Here is a 15,633-nt window from a genome sequence, read left to right on the forward strand (position 1 = left end):
TTTTGGGTGGCACGGTGACCCGGTGGTTACCACTGTTGCTTCACAGTAAGAGGGTCCTGGGTTCGAACCCCAGGCTGTCCCAGGTCCTTTCTGTGGGGAGTTTGCATGTTCTCCCCATATCTGCGTGGGTGTGCTCCGGTTTCATGTTAGGGTTAATACTCGTGCCTGTGCCCCTGACCAAGGCAATGGAAAGAAAAACTGGAGTAGGTCCCCGGGTGCTGCTGCTGCCCATTACTCCTATACAATAGGATGGGTTAAATGCAGAGAAAATTTTTTTGTTGTAACCTGTACAATGACAAACATAAAATTGCTTTCTTCATCTTTCTTTGGCTATAGAGAAAGCATATGACAGGGTGCCGAGAGACAAGATGTGGTATTGTATGAGGAAGTCGGGAGTGGCAGCAAAGTATGAAAGAGTGGTGCAGGATATGTATGAGGGAAATGTGACATTGGCGAGGTGTGCAGTAGGAATGACGGATGGGTTCAAGGTGGAGGTGGGATTACATCAATGATTGGTTCTGACCCCTATCTTGTGACAGACAGGTTGACGGATGAGATCAGGCAGAAGTCTCCGTGGACTATGATATTCGCAGATGACATTGTGATCTGTAGTGAGAGTAGGGAGCAGTTTGAGGAGAGCCTGGTGAGGTGGAGGTATGCACTGGAGAGAAGAGGAATGAAAGTCAGTAGGAACAAGACGGAATACATATGCGTGAATGAGAGGGAGGACAGCAGAATGGTGAGGATGCAAGGAGTAGAGGTGGCGAAGGAGTATGAGTTTAAATACTTGGGATCAACTGTCCTAAGTAACGGAATGCAGAAGAGAGGTGAAAAAGAGAGTGCAGGCAGGGTGGAGTGGGTGGAGAAGAGTGTCAGGAGTGATTTGCAACAGAAGGGCACCAGCAAGAGTGAAAGGGAAGGTTTACAAGATGGTAGTGAGACCAGCTATGTTATATGATTAGAAGACGGTGGCACTGACGAAAAAACAGGAGGCAGAGCTGGAGGTGACAGAGTTGAATATGCTAAGATTTTCACTGGGAGTGATGAAGAAGGGCAGGATTAGGAACGAGTATATTAGAGGGGCCGCTCAGGGTGAACAGTTTGGAGACAAAGCAAGAGAGGCAAGATTGAGATGGTTTGAACATGTACAGAGGAGAGACGCTGGGTATACTGGGAGAAGGATGCTGAAGATGGAGCTGCCAGGGAAGAGGAAAAGAGGCAGGCCAAGAGAAGGTTTATGGATGTGGTGAGGGAGGACATGCAGGTGGTTGGCATAACAGAGGAAGATGCAGACACAGGACAGGAAGAGATGGAAACAGATGATCCACGGTAGCGACGCCAAACAGGAACAGCCAAAAGAACAAGAAGAAGTTAAAGATTATATAAGGGTTATCAATATTTTTAAGCAGCTGCTATAAGTGCTCTATTTTTCACTTATTAATCACCTTTCACAGCCTCATTAAAAAGCATGACCCGATTCTGTTCTCCAATATTTTCTATGAAAATATACAATGACCTGCAATGTGCATTATGTTAAACAAATTGTGGATTCTCATAAGTGGAGGGTTGGACCCTCATTTTATAAACATGTCTCAAACTATCTTGTTTTTGCTGGAGAAGGAGAGCTTGTTATTCTTTGGGTGGGTTACTGAATTCTGCAGAATCAGCCTTAAGGAGTTCTTGTACTTTTCTCGCTTAAGCAAGCTCACCTCTTTAATCGAGCCATTCGTGTTCAGGGGCCCTTTCTTAAAGCTGATTGGTTGCTGATATGTTTGCATTATTTTTATAAGAAAAGTACTATAAATGGATGGTTTAATTATACTATATTCTAGTCTATTATTTTTTTTAAGGTAGGGGCATGGTTAAGGTCAGTGGTTCTCAACCTTTTTGAATCACGACACCCCCACCCCCCCACCCCCCAGAATAATCAGGTTGGTGTTCGTGAATCCCCCCCAATAGCCCTGGGACATTTAATTCACAACACCCCAATGCAAACACACTGATCGCTTACAAACTGTCTGGCCGAGACTGTTCAGGGATTACTGTAATATAACACACGAAAGCTACCAAACTCACATAGAAAGACCATTGCTTTGCCCACAGACAGAAGAACATCTAATTTGATTTTGGCATTAATTCGTGTTTTTATATTTATTGAAATAATGGCACATGTGCAAATACACTTTAAATCTCACAAACACACTCAGTAAAATCGGTTCCGAGGAAAATTATATCACTGGTACAGATGATGTAATGTAAAAACAATTCCCCATTCTAAAATATTATATTTTATTTTTTCACACGGCATCACAGAACTGCCACCATGGGCAATGAGTCTCAAATTGTGGTCACTCACTCATGGATGAGGGACACTTAATAGGGGACGTTTAGTAGGGTGCGTGAGTTAGTCTTCGATATATTAACTATATACATTAACCTTGTTGTTCTGAACTGCACCTGCTATTAGTCTGCTTGTTGTCCTCGCTGTCCTTCGATTGCCACAACTCGCACATCCTACTAAACATAAGTTTTTGATATATCAACTATACACATTAACCTTGTTGTCCTGGACTGCACCTGCTATTAGTCTGCGCGATTGGGTTCTACTAAACGTTCGTCTTTGTTAGATCAATGATATACATAACCTTGTTATTCTGGACTGCACCTACCATTAGTAACTGTCCTTCGATTTTCTCGACAACTGTTCCTCCACAAACAATAGCCACCAAGACTGCTGGATCCCAGGATCCTCTTAAGAAGCGGACACTTAAAATATATCCCTATTTTCTGCACAGAAGCTGTTATTGCTGATGTATGTCTACAGGTTAATAATATGATAATAAATAGAATGTGTTTTTAAAGGTGACAATGATTTATGATCAATTTCTGTAACATTAAATGCCTGCAATGTTTTTTCATGCTGCTCCTGATATGAAGAATGGTTATTATTATCTACTAAACATACAGACATTTAGCAATGTACACGTCTCTAACATTGCTTTCTCAATTTTTTTTTAAACAATATTTATACAAACAAGGCAAGTCAACCATGGTATAAAACATTTGGGCATGTGTCTGAGTAAGACGAAACAAACAAACAAATGAAGAGAAAAAACACCCAAATCAAAATTCTTAAAAAACAAACACGAATTAAAATATATAAATCAAACAATACCACAGAAACAATGAAACTAAGAATAAAGCTCTCAAATAAGTCTTGAAGTACACCGAGGGCCAATGTGACGTCATAGCAATAAAAAGAGACAGTACACCTCTATTTTTCATATCAGGTGCGCCGTGGGTCTGGACGTTTTCATACTCGTTTACTCCACAACCATCTGGCGACCCCATAAAATTATCTCGTGGCCCCCTTGGGGTCCCGACCCCCAGGTTGAGAACCAAAGGTTTAGGTATCAGTTTGTGGCAGATGTCAAAGAACGTGGTTGATCTGGGCAATAAGCTGTCCTGCCATAGTATGTGTGTCTTTCTGAAAGTAAACTGAGGCAGCCTTGGAAAACACTGACATTGTTTTGGTGAAGTGAGGTCTGAGGAAGCAGACTTAAAATGGTTGTGCTCTTTGGTACAGACTTTGATTGACTTCAGTTTACCTGTTTGAATAAATTAGTGCCATGCCTCTGCAAGAGTAGTGTTATTCAGTAAGTGTTGTAAGTGAAATACTGTTTCTGGAGTATTCTTCATACCAAAGTACCTGAACATTGTTTCAATATCATCATTATATCAAAATTGAATTTCATATTATGTTCTACTCTTATAAAAGGATCAACAGCACTGAAGCAATTTCCTAGAGCATGGTCGATGACATTATAGTACTTTTACATGCTGGGCTCTGCAGATGATATGAATATAATGAACTTTTAGGTTGGATATGTTTTTGTTCCTTGGTGAATTATTGCATCTCAGAACCGCAACCTTAATTTGGAGTTTTAAAACAGTGTCATAGTCTATAATGGAGTCAATGGTCTTCAAAGCCGTTGCTGTGTTTATCTCTGTGTCTCTATGTGCTGTGCGTTAATCTGCTGGATGATGACTTCCAGTCGGAAAGGGATCAAAGGCTAAGTAGGAATTTGAACTAGTCTTAATGAGGAACCCTCCATTTCCCCAGGATGGCTCCGTTCACAACTGGCAAACGAGTCACTACATATCTTGATCATTATCATTATCATCATGAGCACAGTAAAATGTTTTTCTCATGTATATTACTTCCTTTTTGCATGGTCCTCTGAGAGACAGAGGTCAGCCGTTAGGGTTGTCAAAATGTGAGCGATGGTCGACCGATCAAACAGAATGCAGTTTAAGGTGTGCTAATATAAGTGACAAGCTATTGTCACTCTCTGCCCAGAGTTTGACCCTGCTTAGCAGCCTAAAAGGGATTGCTCCCCAGCCAAAGGTTAACGGCAACAAGATAATCTACCTGCGTTCTTTACAGTGGTCGGGTATCTCACACACCCAGCAGGAGGGCTAGCTGATCCCTTCTGAACTCTTGAGTTGTCAACATGTTTCGGCACCAATGTCAATATGACATACTGTTTATTTATTGTACTTGCTGGGTTCTGATTCAAAGGTCAAACACAAAACACACAAGCTGTGAACCTGAGTTGCCATACTTTTCTCCTCAATCCCCGGAAAAGAACCTATAAAAACTGCTGAAAAAGGTTCCAATGTTTATGTTGTTTTTATCAGGATTTGGATAAATATCCCAGTTAGACCCCAACATCTGTACTTAACAGGAATGTCTGCCACCAAACTGGCTGAGAATAGTCTTTTCTTTTTTTTTTCTTTCACTTTGAGGCAGTGTCCAATTGCCAATAAGATCACAACTGTTAACCTCAATTGCCATCTAATAAGCTTGCACCTTCTGCTCTCATAGGCAGGATTACTACCACCTATTTTGCATCGTGCATTCCGCTAGAAGACTACATGGTACTAAAACGATCTGGTAAAATTATGCTGCATATAAACAGAATGTGACCACTGCATCAAAACTGATGGTGCTGTAGTTGCTCAAATAGCTGGTGGCTTTACAAGCACCAGCTGCGTGTTAAACTCCCAAAGACTGTTAAACTGGCAAGTTCCCATTTCTAAGTGCCATGAATAACCCGAGCAAACATAAAATTCAGTTTTTGAATGATAATTTAAGGAGAAAAAAAGTTATCCAAAACCAAGTGACCCGGTGTGAAAAAAATTGCCCCCTTAGTTACTCAATCAATCAGTTAACCAAATTTAATCGATCATTGGATTCAATTAGAGCAGACACACCCAGGCTTGATTACTGCCAGCCCAGTTGAATCTAAACATGACTCATATAGAACCTTACCATCAATGTGATGGAGGCTACAAGGTGTCAACAAGCAGCACACTATGCCACCATCAAAATAAATTCAGGAAGAGATGAGAAAAAAAGTTATTTCCTCCCATCCCATGAATTCCTCCCATCCCCTCCATGTCGAGATAGTGGGGAGGAAGATCACATTCAGTCAGACTCATTGCCCCCCAGCAAACTACAAAATGCCTTAGCCAGTCTTTTTTACCAACAATCATCAGGATCCACAACAAGGCCCACCCCCTGCCCCAACCTCGTCCCATCCACCCCCCTCCTCCTCCACCTCTCGCACAAGGACTGACTAGGACCAACTCCTTGACCCCCTTATGATTAGGCTGGCTTGACCTAGTGAACCACCTGACCGTACTGTATCTTGCATATTGCACATGGTGTACTGTTTTACAGTGTACAAGTTTCTACTGTTCACATATTGCATATTACATATGACATATTATCTTGCATATTGCACATTGTGTGCTATTTAAAACGTACAAGTTGCTATTTATTTATGGAACTGATGATAGAGCATACGGCTGGTGGAGTGTTTATGCTATGTGTATATATGCTATATATGCTATATATGCTATATATATATACTATATATATGCTATATATATGCTATATATATATGATATATGATATATATATCATATATATATGTGCAGAATATAATGTGTAAATGCTGATCTCATATCTATGATGTTGTTTAGTATTGTTCTGACCCCGAGGTGACTGACCTCTACTGTCTATCTATCTGCCTCTGTTACTCTGCCCGGTTGATGTCTTCTTTTTTTTTACCTTCTTTGCTGCTATCTACGCCTGAATTTCCTTTCGGGGATGAATAAAGGTTATCTTATCTTGCTGAGATACATCAGTCTGGAAAGGGTTACAAAACCATTTCTAAGGCTCTGGGACTCCAGCGAACCATAGTGAGAACCATTGTCTCCAAATGGAGAAAACTTGGAACAGCGGTGAATCTTCCCAGGAGTGGCCGGCCTACCAAAATGCCTTCAAGGGCACGATGACTCATGATTCGACAATAAGAAAGCGACTGGGCAAAAATTGAATTCATGGGAGAGTTGCAAGCTGCAAACCACTGCTAACTAAGAGAAAAATTAGTGCTTGTCTCACATTTGCAAAGTACATTGATGACCCTTTTGGGATGATATTTTGTGGACAGATGAGTCAAAAGGGGAACTTTTTGGAAGACATGGGTCTCGATATGTCTGGTGTAAAGCAAACACAGTATTTCACAATAAGAACATCATACCATACCAGTGTGATGGTGTGAGGATGCATTGCTGTCTCAGGGCCTGGATGACTTGCCATCAGCGAATGAAACATGAATCCTGCTCTCTACCAGAAAATTCTTAAGGAGAATGTCTGGTCATCAGTCTGTGAGCTGATCTGAAGCTGAAGCATAGTTGGGTTATGTAGCAGGACAATGATCCAAAACAAAAAAATAAGTCCACCTCAGAATGGGTGAAAAGAAAAAAAATGGAGGTTTTGGAGTGGCCTAGTCAAAGTGCTGACTTGAACCCCATCGAGTTGCTGTGGCGGGACCTTAAACGAGCAGTTCATACTTGAAAACCCCCCCAATGTCACTGAATTACAGCAATTTTGCAAAAAAAAAAAAAAAAAAAAGAGGGGGAGAGAGAGGGCCAAAATTTCCTCCCCAGCAAACATGCCCCATACGGGCCCACTGTGGGTAGGTGTGGGTTTACTGTGGGGCAATGTGGGCAGGGGCAAACCCGCACTAATCCCACATGGGCCCCATGTGGTTAGCCCATGCGGGGCCCACAGTAGTTTTGCCCTTTGAGGCCCCTATGTGGGCTTATTGTGGGCAAGCCCAACTGTGCTCTTGCCCACAGTAAGCCCATATGGGCCCCCTGTGGGTCAGCCCATGCGGGGCCCACAGCAGTTTTGCCCTTTGAGGCACCTATGTGGGCTTACGGTGGGCAAGCCCAACTGTGGTCTTGCCCACAGTAAGCCCACATGGGCCCTCTGTGGGTTAGCCCATGCGGGGCCCACAGCCGTTTTGACCTTTGAGGTCAACCCCCTTTTGACAGTACATTTAAAACGTTTTAAGATTACAACTGCTTTAGGGTAAGTGGTACTCAAACTTTTTATTTACCGCTCATGCCCAATGCTGCATATAGTCAGACCTCTGCAAAAATTACAGTAAAATGTAAACAAGTTGTCCAAGGTTAACCAGTCCATCCCATACTTAACTAAAACTGCCCATCCAAGAAGACAAGTACCGTCTCAACTTTTTATTTTGTCGCAGCTGTTTCATATTATAGTTAAGAGAAAGAACACTAGTTTTTTTGTTAAATTTTTGTCCCTTAAATGTTCCCATAGAGCAGCTCATGCTGTTTTTTTAACCAACTTAATTACAGATTAACTATTACTCATAACTTTACAATTTTAATAATTTTGAACCATCAGAAATTTAGTGAACATACACACACAGCAGCTTATTGTAGTCTCATATAGTCTGCAATACATCTGACATGTTGTGCATGTGTGCAGTAATAAACTTGACACACTCCATCACTCTAGCAGTACACAAGTAAAAATAGCCTATAGCCCTGGTTCAGTTTGGGCTTGGTCACGAGGTGGTGCCAATCCTCATTACTTTAAATACTCCAAGAAGTTGGATTTGGGTAGTGTCTGACTTTCTGTCTATATGGAGGGATCCGACGACGACTTTATAGTTCAGTGTATTTATTTCAATGGTGACGGTTACAATCATACAGTAGCTAGCTCCGCAGTAGTGACTCGTCTGGGTGCTAAACATAGACTGACGATTATGTGGTTCCCCTTCGCCCTCATGCGTCAGATGGACCAATCAGCTTGCAGCTAACTTAACAGCCAATAGGAGTGCTTGTATCACATCAACCTTATAGCCAAATGGGCTATTATATTCTAGAGAATATTACATCCCCCTTCTTAAGAAATTGAAATCAACATTAGACTCCCAACATTAGTAGCACATGTCCTATATCAAACATATGAACAATCAGGACGAAAGAAAACACGTTTTATAGTAATCACTGATAGAGTCAATACTCTTAATAAAACAGGTAATATCATTCATTCAATATTACTGTATGCATATTAAACTACGGTAAGTAATCAAACACTTAAGAGGTAATACAAATCACAAGAACATTTTACAATAATTTTTTTTTTTTTAGATAAGGGCAGCGATCCGCCTACACCCTTGTACATTACATGTCCAGAACCTCTCTGGGCTTCACTGCTCGTCCATACCTTGTCTGGTAGGGGACAGTCTCTGAGGCTGTCTCAGCCGCTGCATGTGAGACGTGTGGTGTGTTGTGAATTGTGAGTTGACTGTAGTTCTCGTCAGTGCCTGTGTTGGTGTGAGTGTCAGTGTGTGTTTCTTTTGTGTCCAGGAGGTGACGTCTGTTTCGTCTGTACTCCTGTCCTTCAGCTGGGCGGACTTGGTAGGATCTGTTGGTATCCGCTGGCTGGATGACAACTGCTGGTTTCCAACAGCCGTGCTCCTGGAGTCTGATGTGTTGTCCTTCGTGCAGCTGTGACATCGGCTTCGCTGACCTGTCGTAGTACCTTTTCTGCTGCAGCTGACGTTGGACTCTCCTGGCATGCGTGTCTCTGTGATTGATGACCTTGGGCTGAAGCTGCTGGTGTGTGTTGGGTAGAATTGAGCGTAGACGACGACTCATGAGCAGCTGGGCTGGTAATCTGAAGCTGTCGACAGGTGTGTTCCGATACTCAAGCAGACTCAGGTAGGGGTCTCTCTGGTCAGCCTTTGCCTTTTCCATCAGCAACTTGGCGATCTGTACTGCTTTTTCGGCGAGGCCGTTGCTTTGGGGATAATGCGGACTGGTAGTCGTGTGGGTGAACTCACAAGTCTTCGCAAAGGTCTCAAACTCCATACTTGAGTACTGAGGTCCATTATCCGAAATAACAGTCTCAGGTACGCCATATCTGCCGAAGGCTGCCTTCAGCTTGCGTATCACAGCTGAGGATGTTGTGCTGTGTAGCTTGTCGAGTTCGAAGTATCTGCTGTAATAGTCCACTGTGACGATGTAATTGTCATGATTCCAGGTGAACAAGTCAGTAGCGACTACTTGCCATGGCCTGTCCGGGATCTTGTGGCTGATCATGGGCTCTTTAGTGTTTGACGGTCTGTAGGTGAGACAGGTGGGGCACTGTCCAATCTCTTCGATCTGCTTGTTCATTCCAGGCCAGAACACTATGTCACAGGCTCTCTGCTTGCATTTCTCCATGCCCCTGTGTCCTGTGTGTATCTGGGATAACATCTCTGCGCGGAGTGAGGTAGGTATGATGATTTTCTCGCCTTTAAACAAAATGTTATTCATCTCTGACAGTTCATCTCGGTGGTTCCAGTATTCTGCAACTCTCTGAGGGCATCTTCTCCTCTCCTCAGGCCATCCTTCTCTGATTGTCTCTCTCAGCATTGTGAGCTGTGTGTCTGCGGCAGTCGCAGCTCTGATTTCTGTCAGTTTCGTGTCACTGACCGGCAGGCCACTGTACACGGTATGTACCTGCATGTCCATGCCTTCTCTGAGGCTGTCATCTTGGTCTGTGAGCGACTTGCGGGACAGCATGTCTGCCACGGGGATCTCCTTGCCTGGTCTGTGCACGATGGTGAAGTCATACCACTGTAGCTGGAGGATCATCCGCTGTAGTCTCGGAGGCGCTGCTGCGAGTGGTTTTCTCATAATGGACTCAAGCCGTTTGTGGTCACTCTCCACGATGACATGATGACCATAGATGTATTGGTGAAAACGCTTGCATCCGAACAGAATAGCATATAGCTCTTTCTCTATTTGTGCGTAATTGACTTCACTGTCATTTAGCGATTTGGATGCATATCTGATGGGCTTTTCTTCCTGTAGCAGGACTGTACCTAGTCCGTACTTCGATGCGTCGACTTGTAGTCTGAGCTCTTTACCAGGGTCATAGTAGGCTAAGACTGGTCCTGGTTCGCGTGTGATCACTTCTTTCATCTTCCTGAAAGCTTCGTCATGTTGCGCATCCCATCTGAATTCCCTTGACTCCTTCAGCAGGTGACGCATGGGTGCGTTGATGTCTGAGAGCATCGGGGCAAACTTGGACAGATAGTTAACCATACCGAGGATTGTCTCCAACTCACCCTTGTCCTTGGGTGGCTCCATGTCTCTCACAGCTGCAATCTTGGCTGGGTCAGGCTTGACTCCATCCTTTGTGATAGGATGCCCGAAATAGCTGACCTCGGTGGCGCAGATCGTGCTCTTCTCCGGGTTGAGTTTCACTCCTCGCTCTCTGGAGTGCTGCAACATGGCTCGGAGATTGCTGTCGTGCTCCTCCTTGCTCTTTCCATATACGAGGACATCATCCACTATGGCTGTGACTCCATGTAGACCTTCGTAGGTCTCATCAACCTTCCAACTCGTCCTGGGCGGAGATCAACCCAAAGGGTAGACGAAGGAAACGGTATCTTCCGAACACAGTGTTGAATGTTGTCAACTTGGATGACTCTTCTGCGAGTTTTATCGCCCAGTACCCTGAGCGAGGATCCATGACACTGAAATAGCAGGCCCCTGCCAGTTTGGAGGTGATGTTGTAGAGGGTAGGTAGAGGATAATGAGGTCGTTTCACAGCCTTGTTCAGGTCCTTCGGGTCGAGGCACACTCTGAGCTTTCCTGTGCGTGGCTTTTCTGCTGCCACCATTGAGTTGACCCATTCAGTCGGTTCAGTGACTTTCACAATAATCTGTTGCTTCTCCATGTTCTGTAGCTCCTCTTTGAGACAGTCGCGTAAGGCTACTGGAACGCGCCTCGATGGGTGGACCACAGGTGTTACATTTGGGTCAACGTGGATTATGCATTCACCAGGAAACAGTCCTATTCCTTTGAAAACATCTGAGTACTCCTCAATGAGTGACACCTCGGGTGTGTTGGATACAGACAGTATGAGCTTGATCAGTCCAAAGTCTAGGCATGCTTTTAATCCTAGCACAGGTGGTACCTGTGTCTCAACAACGTAGAACTTCAACATTGACTGGGTGCCTTTGTACTGGCATTTCAGATCACATTTACCTTGAACGACGAGCCGCTCACCACCATAGCCATATAGTGGGCGAGTGGAGGGCTGCAATGCACTCTGTATTCCCAGTCTTCTGAAAGCTTGTGTGGGAATGACATTAGCTGAGGACCCAGTGTCTACTTTAAAACTGACTGTGTTTTTGTTTGGACCTACTTGCATATCAGCGAAAACTTGATCCATATTTTTACTGTCTTTACCTTGTGTCAATGCGTCGATGAACAGTTCTTCATTGTCTGAGCATCTGTCAGACTCATTTTCCTCCACAGTGTGTACGCCTTTTCCTGGTCTGGAGAGACACACTTTAGCGAAATGGTTCCATTTGCTGCAGCTTTTGCATTGCTTGCCTTTTGCTGGGCAGGTTTCGTTTCCACTGTGAGTCTTGTTCCCACAGTATTTGCATCCTTTACTGCGGTTGCTGTCTCCCTCTCTCCATGAGGCATTGTCTGACGCTGCGCGCCCTTTTGTGTCGTCCTCGCGCCTTTTCCAGTGCTTCTTCTTTGTTGCATTCCGACCAATTGCATGCACAGCCTGTTCGCGCGTGCCCGTGCTGGTGCTAGCAATGGTTTTGAGCTGTGCTTGTGATAGTTCATGAGACCTAGCAACGTCTATTGCTTTTTCCAATGTTAGCTTGGAACTGTTGAATGTTTTATTATAATATAATGTACGCCCTTACTTATTGTGTTCATAGTAATGGATATAACTCCTGTGCCCAGTAGAGGGCAATAATATTATTTGTCCACCAGAGGGCAATGTTTACACTAGGCAGTGCATCAGGATGTGATGTCACTGCCACTTCTTCTGTTGGTAGCCTACCAGTTCCGGTAGACTTGTTGATTCAAGATCATGCGACAACATGGTCGCATGATGAGCCTGATGGAAAATAAATATGCCAAAGGCTAAAGATACTAATAGTGTCAAGTTGTATCAATCTCCACCGCTACGCCGATACATCTGACAGGTTATGGGCCCAGTCATGCCAGTTTAGAGCAAGGAAAGGTAACAGAAAAACGAACTTTTGTCTGTTAGCCAAGTGAAGCTACTAGCTAGGCTAAAAGGGCTTCTGAAGACGGCGCCGAGAGACTCCCGCTGAAAATGCAGTGAAAAGCGCGCAACGAGAGTTTCTACAAGCCGCAGTTCAACGTTTGGAGATTGAACTTGGAAAAGAAAGTGATCATGGCGGCTGCAGCAGGAACGGTCTCCTTGTTACAGCAGCAGTTAATGAGGCCCGTGTTCGACGGAGCAGAGGATAAGTACGATCTGTGGGAGACAAGACTTCTTAGCCGGTTACACATTCTGAAATTAAAAGACACTATTTTACAAGCACCAGCCGACGGTGCCGATGCTAACGCTATAGCTACAGATGTAGCAAGAAATGCAGACTGTTATGCACAATTAGTAAATTCACTTGATGATAAGAGTCTGTCATTAATAAGACACGATGCTGCTGAAGATGGCCGCAAAGCTCTAAAAATATTAAGAGAGCACTATACAGGTAAAAGCAAGCCAAGGATTCTGAATCTGTACACATCCTTGACCACTATAAGTATGGAAGGAACTGAGACTGTTACAGATTACATAATAAGGGCAGAGAATATTATAACAGCTCTCCGCGATGCAGGAGAGAATATAAGTGATGGGCTACTTGTAGCCACCATCTTGAATGGACTGCCTGACTCATTCAGACCACTGGCTGTCCATGTAACACAAAATGAGGACAATGTCACATTCCAAGACTTTAAGAGAAGATTGAGGGTGGATGAAGAGTCCGAAAAGATGAGGACGTCTGGATCTGCGGACACTGTGATGAAGACTAACACTAAGCAAAGCAAACAAGGCACCAAGACACAAAGAAAAGATGGGGAAGCCACTCTGACGTGTTACCGATGTGGTGTTAAAGGACATGTCAGGACCAAGTGCACCCAGAAAGTGTGGTGCAGTCACTGCAGGAGCAACTCGCACGCTGACTCAGTGTGCAGGAAGAAGGGAAAAGGAGACGGAGCCCGAAAGGTTGCAGAGGACGAAGAGGAGGAGAGCAGGAATGACAGGGACTTCCTCTTCATGACGACGAGCAACGACAGGCCACCAGCCAATGTGAAAAAGAAAGGGATCATAGTGGACGCTGGGGCGACATCTCACATTGTGACTGATATTGCCATGTTCGAGAGCTTCGATAACACTTTCCAGCCCGACGCCCATTCAATCGAGCTGGCAGATGGAACTAAGTGCACGGGGACAGCGCAACGCAGAGGGACGGCGCTGATCTCTCTACTAGACAGCGATGGACGAGAACAAACCGCACAGCTACAGGACGCATTGTATATGCCGACGTACCCGCACGACATCTTTTCAGTGGCAAGAGCAACCAATGCAGGGGCGACAGTGACTTTTAAGAGAGGGGACAGTCACATGCTCACCAAGAAGGGTACCAGGTTTGATTTCCATGAAAGTGGTAATTTGTTCTACCTACCCACTGTTGTGAAAAATGTTGATACTTGCAGTGTGTGCCATGACATGCAAACATGGCATGAGATTTTAGGGCATTGCAACTACGAGGATGTAAGCAAACTAATGGGTGTGGTAAGAGGTATGGAAATACGAGGTAGTGCTGTTAGACCAGCACAGATGTGTGAGATATGTACTAAAGGAAAGTTCACACAAACACGGAATAGAGAGGCAGATAAAAAGGCTACAGAGCCTCTTCAGCTAGTCCATACGGATCTTGCTGGTCCCATGAGAACCCCAAGTCTAGAAGGTCACAAGTATGCACAGTCTTTTACAGACGATTATTCGGGTGCGATGACCGTATATTTTCTCAAATCCAAAAGTGATGCCTTACAGGCCACAGAGAGGTACTTAGCAGACTCCGCCCCCTTTGGAAAGGTCAAAATAATTCGCTCAGATAATGGGAGCAAATTCACCAGTAAAGAGTTCAGAGCACTGCTAAGCAAAAATGGCATAAAACATGAAACATCCGCACCCTATTCACCTCACCAGAACGGTACAGCGGAGAGAGGTTGGCGAACCCTCTTTGAGATGGGTAGGTGTATGCTGCTAGACAGCAAGTTACCAGATACACTGTGGAGTCATGCTGTGCAGACCGCAGCACACGTAAGAAATAGGTGCTATAGTAAACGCACCCAGCAAACACCATATGAGATGCTTACAGGCAAGAAACCAGACATGTCCAGACTTCAGAAATTCGGGTCTGTGTGTTTTACATACACACAAGAGAAAGGGAAGATGGACTCCAGATGTAAAGAGGGTGTTTTCGTGGGCTACGATAAGAATAGTCCTGCTTATCTTGTATATTTTCCTGACACACAGAAGGTATCACGACACAGGTTGGTGAAGTTCAACAATAGGACCCCTAAAGAGAAAGAAACACAGACACAGGGACCACACAGTGAATGTCAGGACAGGGAGGTAGAACCCATGGTCTATGACAATGAGATAAATGATGATGAAAATGCATCAGGTCAAAGTGTTGGTGGTGATGTTTCTGAGGTCGAGAGTGAACAGCCAAGCAGTGGGGGAGTTAGAAGGAACCCACCTAGAAATAGGAGAATGCCAGCGCATTTACAGGAATACGACACTGATACAACAGACACACTGGTAATTTGTGTAGATGCTTGTTACAGAGCTGTTTGTGACATGCCACAAACTTTTCAGGAAGCTATCAGGTCAACAAAGTCAAAACAGTGGAAAAATGCTATGGATGACGAAATGCAGTCACTGAAAGAGAATGAGACTTTTAAAATCACCCAGTTGCCACCAGGCAAAAAGACAGTGGGGGGCAGGTGGGTGTATTCCCTAAAGAGTGACGCTAATGGGTCAGAAAAATGTAAGGCTAGATATGTAGCTAAGGGCTACAGCCAAAAGGAAGGTATTGACTACGAAGAAACCTTCTCGCCGACAGCTGACATGACTACTGTTAAGAGTTGTCATGCAGAAAGCAGTGCAGGACGATTTAGTTTTACATCAGATGGATGTAAAAACTGCATACCTGCATGCAAAAATAGATAAAGAGATATACCTAGAACAACCAGAAGGTTATGAGGAGGTATCAAAAACCGGAGAACGACTAGTATGCAAACTACAGAAGTCCCTTTATGGACTTAAACAGTCCGGCAGGAACTGGTATGCTCTGTTACATGCATACCTCACAGAAAATGGTTTCAAACAAAATCCTGCTG

Source organism: Lampris incognitus, chromosome 4, assembly GCF_029633865.1.
Source record: "Lampris incognitus isolate fLamInc1 chromosome 4, fLamInc1.hap2, whole genome shotgun sequence".
Lineage (NCBI taxonomy): Eukaryota > Metazoa > Chordata > Actinopteri > Lampriformes > Lampridae > Lampris > Lampris incognitus.